We start from the raw sequence: 18,805 nt of genomic DNA on the forward strand, positions 1-18,805 counted from the left end.
TGATTTGATAAAAGACTAACATTTTGAAATGTCTTCAGAGAATATGAAAGAATGTTGCTGTTGGTTGACAATCTGACAACAAGGGAACAGAAATCCAGCACTCAAAAGGGATGTTGAAAGAATTGCTTTCTTCAGGAGGTTATTAGAAATGAAATACGTTGCCATGCAGTGTTATTGAGATAGAAACAATAACATTTAAACAAGAATTGGTTATTTGAAAATAAATGATATGAGATACAGAGAAAGTGCTGAGAAGTGAGTTAGAAAAGACTGGTCCTTCTGGAGATCTTGGAGTAACAAAGAACAGTGGGCTCATTCTTCTTAATTGTTATAATTTGTATATTTTTATTTGTACAGTATATCCATATAATTTGGAAATAATCTTAGAGTTGTATGTGATGTCACTTATGTACTGACAATAAATCTGAACTTTGAAGTTTGATAATTGTGTATTTATAGAATTATAATGTTGCACAGACTGTTACCTTTATGGTATTATGCAATTTCTTGTTCATAGTTAATGAATAAAGCTGTACAATTTCAGTGATAACAAACTGGTGTAATGAAAGTCCCCCTTCAGTGTCCTTCAGGGCAATTTGTCATCATGGTCACTTCACTGTGAATAAGAATTTGATTGTCGTGCAGTATCACCCCATTGGGAGACTGATCCTTCTCATCCAGTCTATGGCAATTCAGAGGCTAATGATGGCAGCGCCCATGGAGGTGATTGCTATTTTACTGTTATGTCCTCACCATGAGCAAATGTCTTCTGGAGGAACTCAGCAGGTCGAGCAACACCAGTGGGTGAAAGAAGAAGGACCATGTTTTGGGTTGGAAATGTTACGAGCCTAAAGGACCCCAAAACCCAGCAGCAATGGATATCACCAAGACAAACAGTTACTTCAACAAAAGTTGCTTTTAAATATCTTTAAACATGAAAGCAGGATCACACTTTAACTTATCACTATTGACTTAACTAACCTAACTTAACCCCCTTCTAATTCTAAGCGCACGTGTATGTAATGTGCGTGTGTAAGATCAGAAAAGTTCTTTGGTTCACAGTCCAATCACTGTCATTCCTCCAAGTTCACTGGTTGTAGGCAATTCTTAGACTGTGCACAGAATTTAACATTTATAAAGTTCACCAGGCTTTGGTGCTTGAAAGATAAATGGTTACCACTCAAGAGATTTGTTGTTCCAGGACATCCACAACTGATTTCTTTTAATCAGCCACGTCAGTGTTTTGCTGAAGATACTTTCCCCCTCAGGGTTCTCCAGATGATAACCTCTTTCTTTCAGGTCACCACAGAGTTCCTTTTTGTTTCCCTTATTCCAAATTCACTGGTTGCAGGCAATTCTTAGACTGTGCACAGAATTTAACATTTATAAAGTTCACCAGGCTTTGATGCTTGAAAGATAAATGGTTACCACAGCAAGAGATTTGTTGTTCCAGGACATCCACAACTGATTTCTTTTAATCAGCCACGTCAGTGTTTTGCTGAAGATACTTTCCCCCTCAGGGTTCTCCAGATGATAACCTCTTTCTTTCAGGTCACCACAGAGTTCCTTTTTGTTTCCCTTATTCCAAGTGAAACATTAGACAGCCAGTCCTCTCCTCTTGCATGAAGCACAAGGGCTTTGACAAGACTGAAATAAGAATTCACAACCCGTCTTCCAAATGGGATTTTCCACAAGCTTGCCAGGTTGTCCTGTTCCAGTTCCAGCTGCTGTTGCTGACTGTAACACTGTAGAACTTATCTCTGTGTGTGTGTTTTTCTCTCTCTCTCACACACACAGAGAAAAAGTCTGTTTGACTCTCTCTGCTTGCAAAACCACATGACCCTCTTAAAACAGCAAGTTCCCTTCCAGACAGAAGGTGGCTCCAACAAGTTCTTTCATCTGTTGCCTTTTTGTAAACAACAATCCATTAGTAAAGTCTCTTGGGCACTCTCCAAATCTCTTGCAAAGGCTGTGGGGCTGATATGTCTAGCATTAGCAGAGCTCCAGTATTTCAAATAAGATCTGTTTTAAAGTGTTTGTGTGACCTACTCTAGCAAACCTTTCCCAATGTATCTCCCAAACACATATCTATATACTCTGTCACAGAACCCTTCATTGTCAAGTGGTGTTGAAGGGCTCTGTGCTGACATGTCGATGTTTTTTTTTTCTCCTATGTTGTGTTCCTCCAGTGGATATTTTTATTTGCAACTGCAGTCTCTTGTGTGTGGCCATGCCATGAGAGAGGAGGACCAAGAGAATGAAAGACAAATCAACGACCACACTGAAACAAATGTTACTTTTACCTTTGTACACTTTGCAATTAAGAACTGATATTACTTGCACAGAATTTAGTATACACTTCCTTGGATGGACTTTCAATCCAATCCACTATAATCCCAGATTCTTCCTTCAGAGTCATTCCACTGGAATAAATAAAACTGTAAGCACCCCATCACTGTAATTAGTTCTGGTGAACCTGGAATTGCAGAGAATTTCCCACTCCCCAATCCCCATGACTTTTTTGTACTATGGCACTCGCAGCAGTTAGCATAATGCTATTTCTGCATCATTGGAGCGCTTTCATCCCTAACGTCGAAGTACTCGAGATGGCAGAGGTCGACAGCATCGAGTCCACACTGCTGAAGATCCAGCTGCGCTGGGTGGGTCACGTCTCCAGAATGGAGGACCATCACCTTCCCAAGATCGTGTTATATGGCGAGCTCTCCACTGGCCACCGTGACAGAGGTGCACCAAAGAAAAGGTACAAGGACTGCCTAAAGAAATCTCTTGGTGCCTGCCACATTGACCACCGCCAGTGGGCTGATATCGCCTCAAACCGTGCATCTTGGCACCTCACAGTTTGGCAGGCAGCAACCTCCTTTGAAGAAGACCGCAGAGCCCACCTCACTGACAAAAGGCAAAGGAGGAAAAACCCAACACGCAACCCCAACCCACCAATTTTCCCCTGCAACCGTGTCTGCCTGTCCCGCATCGGACTTGTCAGCCACAAACGAGCCTGCAGCTGACGTGGACTTTTTACCCCCTCCATAAATCTTCGTCCGCGAAGCCAAGCCAAAGATTTCTGCACCAATGACCTGGATGTCTCTAAGGAGCTTGTACATTTTCCCCATGACCTGCATGGGTTTTCCCCAGGTGATCCGGTTTCCTCCCACTATCCAAAACATACAGAGTTGTGGATTAATTTGGTGTAATTGGGTAGCACGGGTCTCAAAGGCCGGAAATGGCATTTAGCATGCTGTAATTAAAATAAATCTGCAACAGTTCTCAGAGTTTCAAATTAGCTGGCTATTGCATATATACTGTAAAAACCGTATGTACAAATCTTAAATCACAGTGATACTTTAAAAATGTTAAAATGCCATGAGAATTGTTGTGAAATTTGTCCAGGAAGTAGATGTGCAATAGGAGATGGTGGACAGACATTGATTTAAAATAATGTACTGACAAAAATATTTCAATAAATACCCTTTTGCAAAGAAATCTGGTGAGAGCAAGCGGTCCTCTCCTGAGGTGGGCATCTTTGTTATAGCAATCAAGTGTCTAATTCTTGGTAGATTGCCACTTTGACACACTGTAAGAAAGAAATATTTCAAAAAAATCCAGGAATAAAAGCATAGCATGTCTAACTGAATATATTGGGTGAAAAAAATAATTTTTACATTTGTGTTTTGAAATAATTCTCCTTTGATTGGTTGGGGTTCTGGATGTTCTTACCAGAGCAATCAAGGCTGGGACTAGATTGATAACCAGAACAATTGTTGAAATGAATGGTGCCGTCACATGGAGTCCTTGCTTTGTTTCTGCCATCAAAACCTGAAGGCCTTTTGAATCACAGGTGACAGGTGATTGCCTTTTGGTTCTCTGACCGATGACAAATTGAGCTTGAACAGCAAGCTACTTTGATGTAGTGAATAACACGATCCTTGATTGCAAGGATGTGATGATTGCAATGCTGAACGGCCAAAGTTTGGAGGGAACCAAAGACATAAAAGTGCAAATAGAGAAAGCTGACTGAAATGAGCCAAGTGGCTAGCAGTTTACTGCCAGTTGCGGTTTTTGAGAGAGATTCTTTTGCAAATTCTGAGGAGCACATGAACTTTTTGCACCATTCTGCTGTTAGAAATCCATTCGATTCTTGGAGATTGAGCTGATCTTCAGAGCTCAAAGCAAGATTTCATCAAAGTTTTGGCAGTTCAACTTTGTACCACCTGTTGAACTGTCCTCAAAACTAAATGATAAAATAAAAATAAATAAATATTTATGTTGTTTAGGAGGGTGAATAAACATAAATTGGCTTTTATTTTAACATCTGCATCGCTCCAATCATTTTGCACCTAACATTGTTATCTATTGCGATGGAAAAAGATTCAGGCACTCGCTAAATCTAAAATGTGTCCGAGAATGTGTGATGATGTGTGCAATCACATTCCTTATGCAAGCGAGTACAATGAGCAACATCTTCTTAGCACAATGCAGTACAAATGAAAAGTTGAATAATTGCTTCTCTATTGTGCTGAGATTTGATACCACAATACAATTTTGTTGATGCATTATGACAAATGCTCGGCCAGGGTCAATCATTACCTTCCCTTGCCGAGGCTGATTATCGACATCTTCATGCTTGTTACGAGAGGGATGGCTCAACTCAGACATTTCATTGTAAATTTTTCCGTGCGATCTGTCCATTATATGTGCACCACCAGTGAGTAAATCACAGTGAATGACAGTTGCTGGAACCCTTCTGAAGATCCGGAAGAATTGCCGTGTCATTATAACACAAAGAAAGCCCAACGTAAATCGGACAAGGGAGGAATGGTATTTTGGGGCTGAACCAGAAATATCTTTAATCTTGTACCACTGATATTGATTATGACTAGCTTTTAAAATGTTAATGTAACTGTAATTGAGGGAATTAAATATGTTTACGTCATGTTCTTAACAGCACAGGCACCGACCGATTCCCACAGCCGCATCAGGACAGTGGCTGTCAGCTTGCAAACTTGCTCATTAATTTTATCAAGCGGTAGTACCACACATAAGGGACTTTAACTGCTCAATTGCCACCGATGCAAAAAGTCAAAATATAAATAGAGACGAGACCCCTTTTCCTCATGCCCTTCTATTTTAACAAGAAGGAAAGCGGCTTGTTTAATTTTCCCCAGTGCCCATTCATGATGTTTCCGGAGGCATGGTTGAACAGTCACACGTCCATTGCCAAGGATGACAGCTTGGTGGCATTTGTTGCCGTCTGATTTAGGTGCTGTGGCAAACAAAGCCTAATTTTAAAGGGAGATGGAGAAGCTTGGAGTTGTACACTTATTTTCAGTTTTACACTTTAGGAAGGATGTGATTGTACTAGACAAAGGAGGGCTGCCAGGATGTTGCTTGGATTGGAGGACTTTAATTATTGGGAGAGATTGGATAAACTAAGCTTGCTTTCATTGGGGTGAAAGTGGCTGGAAGCTGAGCTGATAGAATATAAGATTTTGAGACACATAAATAGGGTAGGTTGTCAACATCTTTTCCCCATAGTAGGACGATCAAAACAACCGGGCACAGTTTTAAGGCAAGTGGCAGGAGATTTAAATAGGATTTTAGAGGGTAGTTTTTTTAAACATAGAGATTAGTCAATATTTGGAATCTTCTACCAGAGGAGATGGAGGAATCAGATACGATCGCGACACTTAAGAGGCATTCAGACACCTAGATAGGAAAGGAACTGAGATTAGTGTAGATGGGCAAAAAAAAGGTTAGCACGGATGTGGTGGGCTGAAGGGGCTGTTTCTGTGCTGTCTTTATAACCCTATCAAGCTGCTCTATTCATAAAGTAAGGTAAGATTGACAACACAAAGAAGAGAGATGTGGAGGTGTAATCACAGTTTTAGAGAGATTCCGTAACCTTTACATTCTCAGTAGTGGCCTCTTTTCATATCTAATCTGATATCCTTTGTTTGCTTCAAAGTGCATGCAGGGGAAAAAAAAGTGCATGCAGGAAAATGTGCAATGCAGGTTTATTAGCTGCCAAGATGTGCAAGTGAAGTTTGCAGTGGGAGGCGATGGCCATACATTATGACCATTCCACAATGATAGAATTTCTTGGCTACTGCTTTTAATATGAGAAATGGAAAACCTAGCCAAGATCCTCGGGACTATTAATGGAGGCAATTGTTAACACAATCCCTTGTTGGTGAAAGCACTGTCCAAAATCAAGGTTGTTTTGTTTCTTCAAAGTCGTTGGCATAATACCGGAAGGGAGAATATTCCCTGATAAACATGGACGAGCCTTTGATATGATTGTCTCTGAGAAAGACGTAAACAGACATAATTGATTATCTCTTCCCATATCAATTATCTGCGGTGTTCTATGGCAGTTAATCAAAGGTTTGGTAGTGCTTGTTGAAGTTGAAACCTGTTTCTAGGTAACAATATACAGATGCAGCATAACATGAGTATTGCTTGATTGTCAGTGGTAGGGGTTCAAATATTCATTATGAGCAAAAGATCTCTTTTTACTGAATGGAAAAGATGTTTAAACTTCAAGTTATATTTGCCTAAATAGCAGTTCATCACTTGAGCTATTATAATTAATGAGTTGACAGGATCTGCACTGATGGATGCTACAAGACAAAATAAAACTGATTGGTTTCATAATTCCAAGAGAAAAGGATCCTCCAGGCGTGAATTAATCTGTCCTGTGATATAAAAGTGATATTTTACCTCGACATTATTTGTAAATCTGCTCTTTTTTTTCAAAGTCAGTCCGTAGGTACAATACGCATGTTATTATTTCCTGCTGTCTTGAACGAAATGAAGCTTAAATCAATCACTTCTTTGTTAGAAACTGAATCACATTGCAGAGAAAAGGAATGATTTCATGAACTCAGCATCCTTTGGCTTGGGCCTCTCAAGCCTGAATCCAGAGCATGTTGAGGTTAGGAATTGGATTTGTCCAGGAGTCCCACATATCCTCACAAATTTCAAGTTCCTTGATGCCTGGGTGAGCGTGTTGTCAGCTCTTTTTTTTGCTTGAAGCACTTCATTGCCCAGATGAAGCGGAATCCCAAAGAACTGAACCAAATGAACCATTTCCCTCTTCAGCCACTCCAGTGATGGCAATGTACCTCCCCTTTCAACCCCCCCCCCCCCACCGGGCCGTAGAAGCAATTAAGCAATTGTTATAAAGGTTTAAAGGCCTTTTGGTGCCTTAAGGGGAGGAAGATAAAGATCTAATGTCTCACTCTTCATCTATCTGCATCAAATAAAGCACTGAACTTGACTTCCTATGCCAACAACAACCACTGCTCTCACTTCGCAGCCCTTCTTCAACCATATGTGAGACATCCTCTCTCCAGCCTTGGCACATGTGTATGCAGAGAATGGAGGGATATAGAAGAGGAAGTTTTAGGAAGCCATTCATACTCCTGGGCTAGAAAGTGGAAACTTGTGAGAAGGGCCTACCACCACTGGAAGTGCAGGAGCAGGCTACAGGTACAAACAGGATCGCATTCAGCCTGATTTTTACTTTGGTTAGCCGTTGAGAATTATACGCTAACAAATCCTATTTGAGGATAAAAATGTAAAGCAGATGATGTCTGTGAAAAAATTTTTTTTCGTGATTTTTTTTTAAGATCTGTGTGTGCCCTGTTAACAAGGCCAGCACTTACTTCCCATGAGAGGGTGGTGGTGAGTTACCTTGAACAACAGCTGATTTTTCTGGAGAACGTACTTGCATAGCGCTATTGGGCATGGCATTTTGAGAAAGGATATCTTGGAGTGGAACGTGCAAGCCGTGGTATTCCCATATGGCTATTGTGCCTGGCCTTCCAGGATGCAGAGATCATGGTTTTGGAGGTACTTTTGGCATAACCCCAACAAGAAGAAGACAGCAATTTGCTTTCAAAGCTTCATTGCGCACCTAAAGCAAGTGTTCATATGTATAGATTCATGAGGGATATTCAGGATCCTGCATCCACCAATACAACCCTCACTGAAGGTGTGACACCTAACTGTCACTGAAGGTGTGAAGTCTTATAGCCTGAATGCACATGAGATTGTCTGATCTTGGTCCTGGGCCTGGTCAGTACCTGGAGGGGAGACTGCCTCGGAACACCAGGGGCTGTAGGTTTCTGTGAAGGACAATGGACAAAAGGCGACTCACTATTTGTCTTACAGTAGACAAAAGTCAAAGTGTTTCATGTATATTACATTCTAAATGTAGTATTACATGACAGTGATGGAACCTTTACCTTAGCCTTTACCTTTCTAACCTTAGGACTTTTGTTTCATGAGAAAAAATGGCCTTTTACAAAATTCCAATGTAAATAGCAACTTGTGCTTTATTTCAATTTAAGTTTAAATTAATTTCATTTGAATTGATTCAATGGGCTGGATCGTGTATCATTTTAAGGTTGGAAATAACTTTTGAGTATTAAAATGAGACCATTTTTCACACGAGACATTTCAAAATCTCCATGTAAAAGTGATCCATTAGTCTATATTTAAGCGCAGCAGCTATTTAAAAAGATACAAAGGTTTAATTGCAAAAAAAGCAATGATATCTTGATTCCAAATTCATATTTGTTTGCGAGAAGCAATTTTTAAATGCTAAGAAAGATGAATGGAGAATTCATTACATCTATTTCCCAACTTAACTGTTGATCAATTCAGATAATACCCATTAAAAACAAACTCCTTCTCATATAAGTATTTTGTTTAAATTCCTTCATCAGGATTTTCACTCATTCCTGAAATCTTGGATCATAAAACCATAAATAAAAAAAATCAGTTGAAAACATATGAAGGCTCATGACTACAAATGACTTCATGCACAAATAAAATTTTGAAATTACATGTAATATCGTAAGACAAATTAGTCAGGTTCTTCCACAGTGGTTCAAAACCAAGTATAATCAATAGGATCCACTCTGATTCCCAACTTACAGCAATGATATTTACAAAACATAAGCATTAATTTTGATAGTGTAGAATGTATGAGAGATACCCATTGCATTCACACATGAATACCCATGAGATACCATGAGATATCCATGAATACACATGAGATAACCATGAATACCATGAATACACATGAGATACCCATGAAATACCATGAGATACCCATGAAATACCATGAGATACCTATGAATAACCATGAGATACCCATGAAATACCATGAGATACCCATGAATACACATAAGATAACCATGAATACACATGAGATAACCATGAATACCATGAATACACATGAAATACCATGAGATACCCATGAAATACCATGAGATACCTATGAATAACCATGATACCAATGAAATACCATGAGATATCCATGAATACACATGAGATAACCATGAATACACATGAGATAACCATGAATATACATGAGATAACCATGAATACCCATGCCTTCACACATGAATCAGGCTAGCTTGATTTAGGAGGTGTCAAATTCCACAGTTTCGCATTTTCTGCTCCTTGGCAAAACAACTCTTTTGGGTGAAATAAAGATCTCAAGGATTACGATCCCCTCCTGGCAAGATATACCTCTATTTAAAATTTAAAGAAAAATCTAGGCTTTCTTTGTTGGCACATTTGAACATGGATATCTCATTTTAATGCTGTAAGTAGCTGATTTATACAGATCTGCGTGTTTGTTCTTCACTTCCAGTGTCCATGTATTTGTGTTGTTTGCTGTATTTTTGCATTACCTCCCCAGAGCAGTAGCCACAAGCAGTTTGTAAATCTTGATCATTCTTTGAATGTTAGAGATCTCAAATGCAGGGAAAATGAAGTAAAGCACAAAAGTCTGCAGACACCATGGTTGAAGTAAAAGCATCATGCTGGAGAAACCCAGCAGGCCAAACAGTGTCCTTTATCTTGATGAAGGGCTCAAGTCCAAAATTTTGGTTATATATCTTTATCTTTGCTCTATGAAGAACACAGTGTGACTTTCAGAGTTTCTCCAGCATTGAGTCTTTATTTTAATATGAGGAGGAGGACCAGGTTAAGATTACATCACCAACCTGACCCAGTGGAACCCAGGAGATCCAAGACATAGAGCTAGTCCTGAAGGAGGAGATGAGGTTTTAGTATCTGTGCTTCGTCAGAAGGAGAGGGTGGGGTTAATGTCTTCTACTGACTACCGGAGGTTTATGATACACCACAGGATACTGGCCAGTCCTTCTGAAACCACAGATAGCCAACATTAGTTTGTGCTTCAAAATCCCTCTAAGTTGGTGCTAGTTGCTGCTCAAGATTCAAGATTCTTTTATTGTCATGTAATAAAACAGATGTAGCAGTACACAAATTGGAGACAGACATTCGCCATCAGCAGAAATTGCCGAGCACCCTTTATAGTCAGAGAATGAATAGCAGATGAGAGTCCCTCAGAATCACTGAGCGTCCGCGGATTCACTTCCAGCGCTCCTGCCACCACACAGACTTCAGTCCAAACCATCAGCAGCCCGAACTCCAGATCCAAACCTCCGTCACTATCAGGAAGCACCCGAGGCCCCTAGGGAGCCCTTCCCACCCTCAGGCTCCATCTCTCATCTCGATTCCTGGTGCCCTCCTTCAGACAGTCTTGAGCCAGTCTCCAGCAGTCCGCATCCTGGTGTGAATCCTTGACCTGAAGTCGCCAGCAGCCTGCAGCCTCCATGTTCTTGAACCACAGAGCCCCTCATTGGTCCGCCGCCATGGTCACCATCCCCTAAGGTCATCTCCTCTGCTTCTCCGGCTCAAATGGGAAGTATCTTCCTTGTTTTCTGGTGCCCTGCGCCTGTTCTCTGCTCCCCTGGAGTCTGACTTCCCTCGAGCCTGCTGTCAGTAGAAAGGCCACCATCGTGGGTCAAGACCCCGTGGTCACAGCATTTTTAAAATAAAAGACTGTCAGTCCTTTAATGGGCTGTTTAAAGCCTATGTGGAGCCATCGGTAGCTGGGCTGGGCAGTAGAACTCTGCGGGGGAGCACTATGTCTCCACTCCTCATTTTCCCTGGGCCTGCACCAGCAGCAGTGCTGTTGTTGCAGCAGGTCTGGCAGCACTGGTATTTTTTATTAATCACTTGACTGAAAATGACTCAATAAACATTTCACTGACCGATGGATGGATACTGCATTTGCGTCCCTGTTTGGCACCCACACCTGACTAACTGATCCCAAAGAAAGCCACGTTTCAAACTAGCCACCGTCCATTGTGAATGGAATGGGGGAATGAAAAGTTTGGCAGAGGGCAACTTCTGCCAGTTATAGTTTTCAATTATCTCTTAAAGTAACTTTCTGTTGTTTTAACATTTACTACCTTGCTTGGTAGATTATTGGAAACAATTAAAGATAATTTTCTGCTATATTTCTTCCTCGATAATTCCATTTTAATTATTTTGGAGGTGTTTGAAGTAAAGAGTTTATTTTATCACATGTGTGCATTTTCCACTTAATAAACTCTGATAAAGGATAAGCTGCTTAATCATCTATGATTGATTTTGAGGCTTAAGTTTTGGTAATGCTTTTTCAGGCCTTCTACAGTTTACACTTGGGTTCTATACTTGAGTTCTCCTCCATACTCATTTGCATGTGTGCATGTTCATCATAACAGAATGGAATAGAAGTGTTTCTTTGCATTTTCTTACCCACAGACTCCATTAAGTGTCCCATTACTGACACAAACCAGGCGCAACCTACTTTCAGACCACCAGACCAGGGGCCAGGAAGGAGGGCAGGGGGTTGCTGGTGAGCTCCACCCCCCTTCCAGTCCATTGGCAGAATTTTTATTCTGGTGGGAAAATCTTTTGCAGGAATTTTATTTTGTTGAACTATTTATCTGTTAATTTTGCAAATTACCTGTTTATCATGGCAGTGATATTTGCCATTGCTGCATTGCTGGGAACCCCCAGCAGCAACAACAACACAAGGACCACCAGTGGTCCTCAGACTACGGGGGAGAAATACTGGGTTCAATAATGTGCTGGCATCATGTGACCAGCAGCCATTTAAAAACGCTCACACGTTCCCTTCTGCCCATACTTCGCTGGTCTGCTGGCTTGAAGTTATAGACTTCATCGACACAGACTGGGCAGTTGTAAAACACGAAAATCTGCAGATACCCTGGTTGAAGTAAAAACACAAAGCTGGATAAACTCAGCAGGTCCAGCAGTGTCCTGTATATATGACCTTTATTCTTTTTTTTCTTCTTTGGCTTGGCTTCGCGGACGAAGATTTATGGAGGGGTATGTCCATGTCTGCTGCAGGCTCATTGGTGACTGATAAGTCCGATGCGGGACAGGCAGGCACGATTGCAGCGGTTGCAAGGAAAAATTGGTTGGTTGGGGTTGGATGTTGGGTTTTTCCTCCTTTGACTTTTGAAAGTGAGGTGGGCTCTGCGGTCTTCTTCAAAGGAGGTTGCAGCCTGCCGAACTGTGAGGCGCCAAGATGCACGGTTGGAGGCAAAGTTAAAAATACGTAACTGACGTTTCGGGCTGGAGCCCTTCATCAAGGTACTGGGCTTACCCACAGACTGCATTAAGTGTCCCATTACTGACACAAACCAGGCGCAACCTACCCTCAGACCACCAGACCAGGGGCCAGGAAGGAGGGCAGGAGGTTGCTGGTGAGCTCCAGCCCCTTTCCAGTCCATTGGCCTCTGTTACAGGGCCCTTGGAGACTCTTGGCCTCCAAAGCTTCGTTGGAAGTTTTGACACCCAACAAATCCCTGCTTGGAGCTTCATCAGCAGGCAAAGTAAGTTTGGATCTTCCTCATGGTTTCATGGGCTGAAGTCTAGATTCCAATCAGAGCTGTCAGTTTTCCCAACAGACCACAGAGTTCATATGTATACAACGTAGAAGGAGCTACTTCGGCCTTTGGCCGCTGTTGCACACAGAGCAAACCCACTCTCTGCTATATTTTTTCCCTGTAACCTGTATTTGCAAAGTGATCTTGGTAGAATCTTAACATGGTACCTGTGGCCAAGTTTGCCACTTCTAGTAACTTACACTGCCACTTGCTTCACTAAAATGATCTTGACTGTTGAAAATGCTTCACTGCTTTCTTTCTCATTTTAATTCCATGCGTATACTTTTGTTTTATGTGTAACGTCATATTTACCTGCACTGAATTTCAGTTCTCTTCATTTTTCACATTTGCAGTTCCAGTCAATTTAATGTCTGTAAGGTTTCTGCCCATTACGGAATGTATTCTTTAGTATTGTATTGTAATGTGACCTTTACATTCTTCCATTTGTTTTACACTCTAGCATCTTATTAGTGTGCAACCCTTCAGACCACTTTGTCACTCTATTTGTCATAAGAAAGGGTTTTACTCAAACTTTTAGATCCCCATAAGCATTCATTCAGTGTGATTTGGAATGCTCCTTCCAACTTTAAATTGAAAATGGTGATTTCCTTAATCTCACAAATGTATTCTCAAAAAGAAAAATGATTGTCACAGTTTCATTCAGAGCTAAGTTGATTTGTTTTTAATATAATGTGAGGTTACATTCATAAATTACCTCAATTAATGTGATTTCATATCCCTCTTCAACTTGCTGTCGGCAGTGGAATTAAAGTTTTGACATAAATTTGATTGCAGATGAATTGAGAAGACATTTCTTCGCCGTTGTCTTCTTTAAGTTTCAGAAAAGATATACAAAATGATTTGAAATTTATAGGAAAGAGCATTTTCGTTCTGGAACATCTCAGAAAACGAGTTATAAATGTCACACCAAAATATATTTTGGATAAAGTGGATGGACTATATAATTTATTACATTAGAAACATACTTATTATGCAGCATGCAAGTATTGTAAGCCCAAAATACCAAAGTGCTGAACAATAGACTCGGCTTGTGGTAGGAATCAGGAAAGGCCATATGGCTGCAAATCTCTGTTCTGAAAGTGGAGCAGGAGCATTCTCAACAGCATTGATTGATGGTCTATACTTTGGGAGCATGCATAAGGTATCCTGTCCTATCTGTAGAAGAGTTTGCAAATCCTTCATCAGCCACTACAGAATCTACAAAGCAGGAGAGAAACTAAGTCATCGATGGGAGACAACACTCAAGACCTTGGCATTTTTCAACACACGAGTAAAATGCTGAGGTCCTGCTGAGCAATCGAGCAGAGCCTCAGTCCAGTATCTTTTCAGATGTCTGCTCTGATTGATTACTTGACCAGCAGTGGGTAGGAATTTAGACACGCAGCACGGTATCAGGCCCTTTCAGCCCAAGAGCCCGTGCTGCCCAATTACACCCAATTGACCTCCAACCCCTGATACATTTTGAACGGTGGGAGGAAACCCATGCAGACACAGGGCAACACAGGCTGTATAAAAGAAGGGGATGAATCAGCATTCAGGAAGGAGATTGAAAACTTGGGTGAATGGTGCAGTGACAGCCAATGTCACCAAAACTAAGGAGCTGATAGTTGACTTCAGGAAAGGAAAGCCAGAGGTATACAATCCAGTGATCACTGGGGAATCAGAGGTGGAGAGGGTGAGCAAATCTTAAGTTCTTGGGAGTCACTACCTCAGAAGAACTTTCCTGGACCCAACACACCAATGCCATCATGAAGAAAGCACGTCAGCGCCTCTACTTCCTCATGAATTAGCAGAGGTTTGGTATGACACCAGAAACCCTGGCAAATTTCTACAGAAGTGTGGTGGAAAGTGTGCTGACCAGTTGCATCATGGTCTAATCCATTACCGATTAGTGGTAATTCTGCCATGCCTGCAGGAAAGGGAACCTCCGGGTAGTGTGTGATGTCATGTATGTGCTCTGACAATAAATCTAAATAAATAAATAGATCGATAGATAGATAAATAAGGATTCGAGAGCCAGTCCTAGTTGCTGGCGCTGTAACAGCACTGCGCTAACTGGCTTGCTAACCGTGATTAAAAAGAGCAAGTACCTTGGAAGCTGAAATTGATCAGAGGTGGAGGAGTGGCAGTGATTTGCTTTGTCTGGAGTTTGTGAAGGGAAGAATCCGACCTTGATTGGTGGTAGGATGGAGGGTTTGGACTTGATGAGTCTGGCTAGCTGTGATTGCCAATCAGGGAGAAATAGTGGAGAAAGCCTGATGGAAGGGAAACTCGATTTGTAATGTTCAGTCCGGCTTCCCGTAAACCTAAAAATAAGGCATCCAAACTGTTTGTGAAATCCTTCAAGCCCTGAACTAGATCCTGACAGGATTCCCCCGACAGGATTGCTGCCCCTGTTTGTCCACTGATCCCAAAAATTGCTGAACAGGTCTGTGAGAAACAGAAGTACCTTCACAGATTTCGCTCGAGACAAAAATTGAGAACAAAGAACATTTATTGTACAACAGTGCAAAGTTGGGTGCTTCTCCTTACAATGGGAATACACACACATACTGGGGCTCACCCAACTTTTATACAGTTCATTTCAGTGTAGAGGTACCCTCCCCCCCTTAACATTCTTCTGCCTCCTGGATTGGTTTGGCATTTGGTAATTCTGTCTGCCTATGTGCATTTTCTGTAAACTTGAAAGACCATGGGGTATCCTGTCTGGGTCCCATCATGTCATTGTCCTTATTCATGAATCTGCCTTTGTTCTTATTCACACATCTCAACCCCCAGGACTTACTAATTCTGCAGAACTTGCTAATTCTTTCTATCACTATAAGACCCTTATTCTAATACTTGCGTATCGGAAATTCATCCCTACTCAGCACTTACTTAACTTCCTCTAGTCTAGTCTATTATTCTTTATTTCATTCTAACTTTACTTCCTATATTCTATTATCTCTCACAGGTCTGTATGATGTCATTTGAATTTTTAAAGTAGGGTCCTGTGTGCATTGCTGCCATCTGCGAAAAAGTGTAGCTTAAGACTGGGAAGGCATCGGATCAGAGGTAATAAATGGATACCCTTCTTAATCGAGCAAATTTCGATTAAATGCAGACCCTTCTATCTCCCCCGAGAGGTTTGATTAGTGATTTTCACTGGAGTTTATATCTCTCCTGATGCTGATTACCAATAGGAACTTGTGGAGCTACAAGATGTGGTCAGTAAACAAGACACGACCCACCCTGACGCACTATAAATCTCAGTCGGTAACTTTAACCAGGCCTATCTCAAGAAAACCCTGCTAAACTACCACCAGCAAGAAACCTGCTGTACCAGAGGTCCCTGCAGCAAGATAAGGTAGGCCTACCGTTTTTTTCCTGAGACCGCATTTTGGCAAGTCGGATCATCTGGCTCTGCTCCTTCTCTGGAGATCAGAACAGCTCTAAGGTGTCACAGGAGGCTGAAGTACGTTTATAGGACTTCCTCAAGTCAGTGGATTGGGTGGAGTTCAAGGACTCAGCTGAGGATCTGAACGATTACACCAGGGCTGTCACAGACTTTATCAAAACAGTTGTGGATGAGTGTGTCCCCACCAAATCGTTCAGTGTTTTCTCCAACCAGAAGCCCTGGATGAACAATGAAATCTGGAACCTGCTGAGACCCAGATCACATGCATTTAATTCTGGAATCCAGATCACTACAGAAGAGGAAGGTGTGACCTGCAGAAAGTCATCTTCTGGGTGAAGTGGAACGATACTTGACAACTGTGGCAGGGCCTAAATGACATAACCTGCTACAAAACAAAATCTGGTGCAGTAGAAGATGGCAAAGCTTCATTCCCTGACAAATTAAATGCCTTCTATGCCTGATTCGACCTTGAGAACAACAAAGAATCACCACTGAGCACCCCCATGTCCCCTGATGATCCTCTCCTGTCCATATCTGAGGATGACATGTGGGCTGTCTTCAGGAGAGTGAATCTGAGGAAACCATCCAGTCCGGACAGAGTACCTGGCCGAGTATTAAAAATCTGTGCTGACCAACTTACCAACATATTCACGGATATCTTCAACATCTCACTCCAGCAGAGCTTGGTACCCACCTGCTTCAAACAGGCGTCAATCGTACTGTTGCTGAAGAAGAGTGTGGTAACCTGCCTAAATGTCTATTGAGCAGAGGCTCTCACATCAACAGTGTTGAAGTGTTTTCAAAGGCTGATGTTGAAGCATATCAGCTTCTGTCTGAGTGGTGACATGGATCCATGCCAATTTGCCTATCGTGGCAACAGGTCTATGGCAGATGCCATCTCACTGGCGCTACACCAAGCCTTGGAACACCTGGACAGCAAAGATACATTCATCAGGATGCTCTTTATTGACTACAGTTCGACATTTAACACCATCATCCCCTCAAAACTGATCAGCAAGCTCTAAGACCTGGGACTCAACACCCCACTGTATAATTGGATCCTTGATTTTCTCACCTCCAGACCACAATCAGTGAGAATTGGTAAGAACATCTCCTCCACAAGCCCCATCAGTATCGGAGCACCACTGGGCTATGTTCTTAGCCCCCTGCTCTACTGATTTACAACTATGTCTGAGGCTCGGTCTGACAACAACAACATCAACAAATTCGCTGACGATATCAGAGTTAGTAGGTTGTGTAAAAAGGAGTAATGAGTCAGCATACAGAAGATTGAAAACATGGCCAAATGGTACACCAACCATAACCTTGCACTCACTGTCACCAAAACTTCAGGAAGGGAAAAACAGAGGTGTACGATCCAGTGATCATTGGGTGAGCAAATTCTAAGTTCTTGGGAGTCACTATCTCGGAGTAACTTTCCTGGACCCAACACACCAATGGCATCATTAAGACAGCACATCAGCCCCTCTACTTCCTCAGGAGTTTGCAGAAGTTTGGCATGACATTGGAAACCCTGGCAAATTGCTACAGATGTGTGGTGGAAAGTGTGCTGAATGGCTACGCACTGTCGGGACATCAATACGCCTTAGCGTCAAGCTGTGAAAAAGGGAGCGGACACAGCCCAGGAGATCACAGGCAAAATCTTCCCCACTATTGAGAACATCTATGGGGAATGGTGCTGTCAGAGAGAAGCAGCAATCATCGAGGATCCACTCCACCCAGCCCACGCTCTGATTTCGTTGCTACCAATAGGAAAGGGGTATAGGTGCTATATGTCTTGCACCACCAGGTTCAGGAACAACTCCACCATCAGACTCCTCAACAATAAACTCAGTCAGAAACTTATTTAAGGACTCTTACTTTTGCACTTTATTGTTGTTTTTTTCCCTCTCTGTATTGCACAGTTAGTTGGTTACATTTCTTTAATTGTTTACTTTTTTACTCCATTGTGTACAGTTTTTTTTTGCAATACCATTTAGGAGTAATTCTGGTTTGCCTGCAGGAAAAAGAATCTCAGGATTGTGTGTGATGTCATTTATGTACTCTGACAATAAATCTGCTGTCCCTTCTGTGCTTGGGTTCCTCCCAGTGGGTCTCTGGGATTGACATCAGTCAGTATCTGCCATTGATGTGAGCTGTCGTGGCACAGAAGCAACAAGTGAAAAATGAGACCTTGTTCAGACAAGTTGGATTGGGTTTATTTTGCTGTTTAGGTGATCTGTTGACTTCAGAGGGATGGATTGGTGTTTTGACAACAGTGGGAGGCTATGGACACCCAGTGGCATTCAGGGAAAAATAATCTGAGGGAGTTTTTTTCTCCCTTTGAAGAAAAATAGAGGACCACATATTACTGGCAAGGATATTTAATATTTTTCATTCTCTGGTACTTGGCAGCCTTTTATTTGCATCTGCTGTTTGGAAGAGGGTGTATGCGTAAGAGTGATCTTATCATCTCCTCACGACAGGAACTGCAAGAATAGAGCTCCGTCCTCCCTGCAGGAATTTTGAACAAATACATGACACATGCAGCCTGTCAGCACACCGGTTTTCTTTTCTGCAGCCC

Source organism: Narcine bancroftii, chromosome 4, assembly GCF_036971445.1.
Source record: "Narcine bancroftii isolate sNarBan1 chromosome 4, sNarBan1.hap1, whole genome shotgun sequence".
NCBI lineage: Eukaryota > Metazoa > Chordata > Chondrichthyes > Torpediniformes > Narcinidae > Narcine > Narcine bancroftii.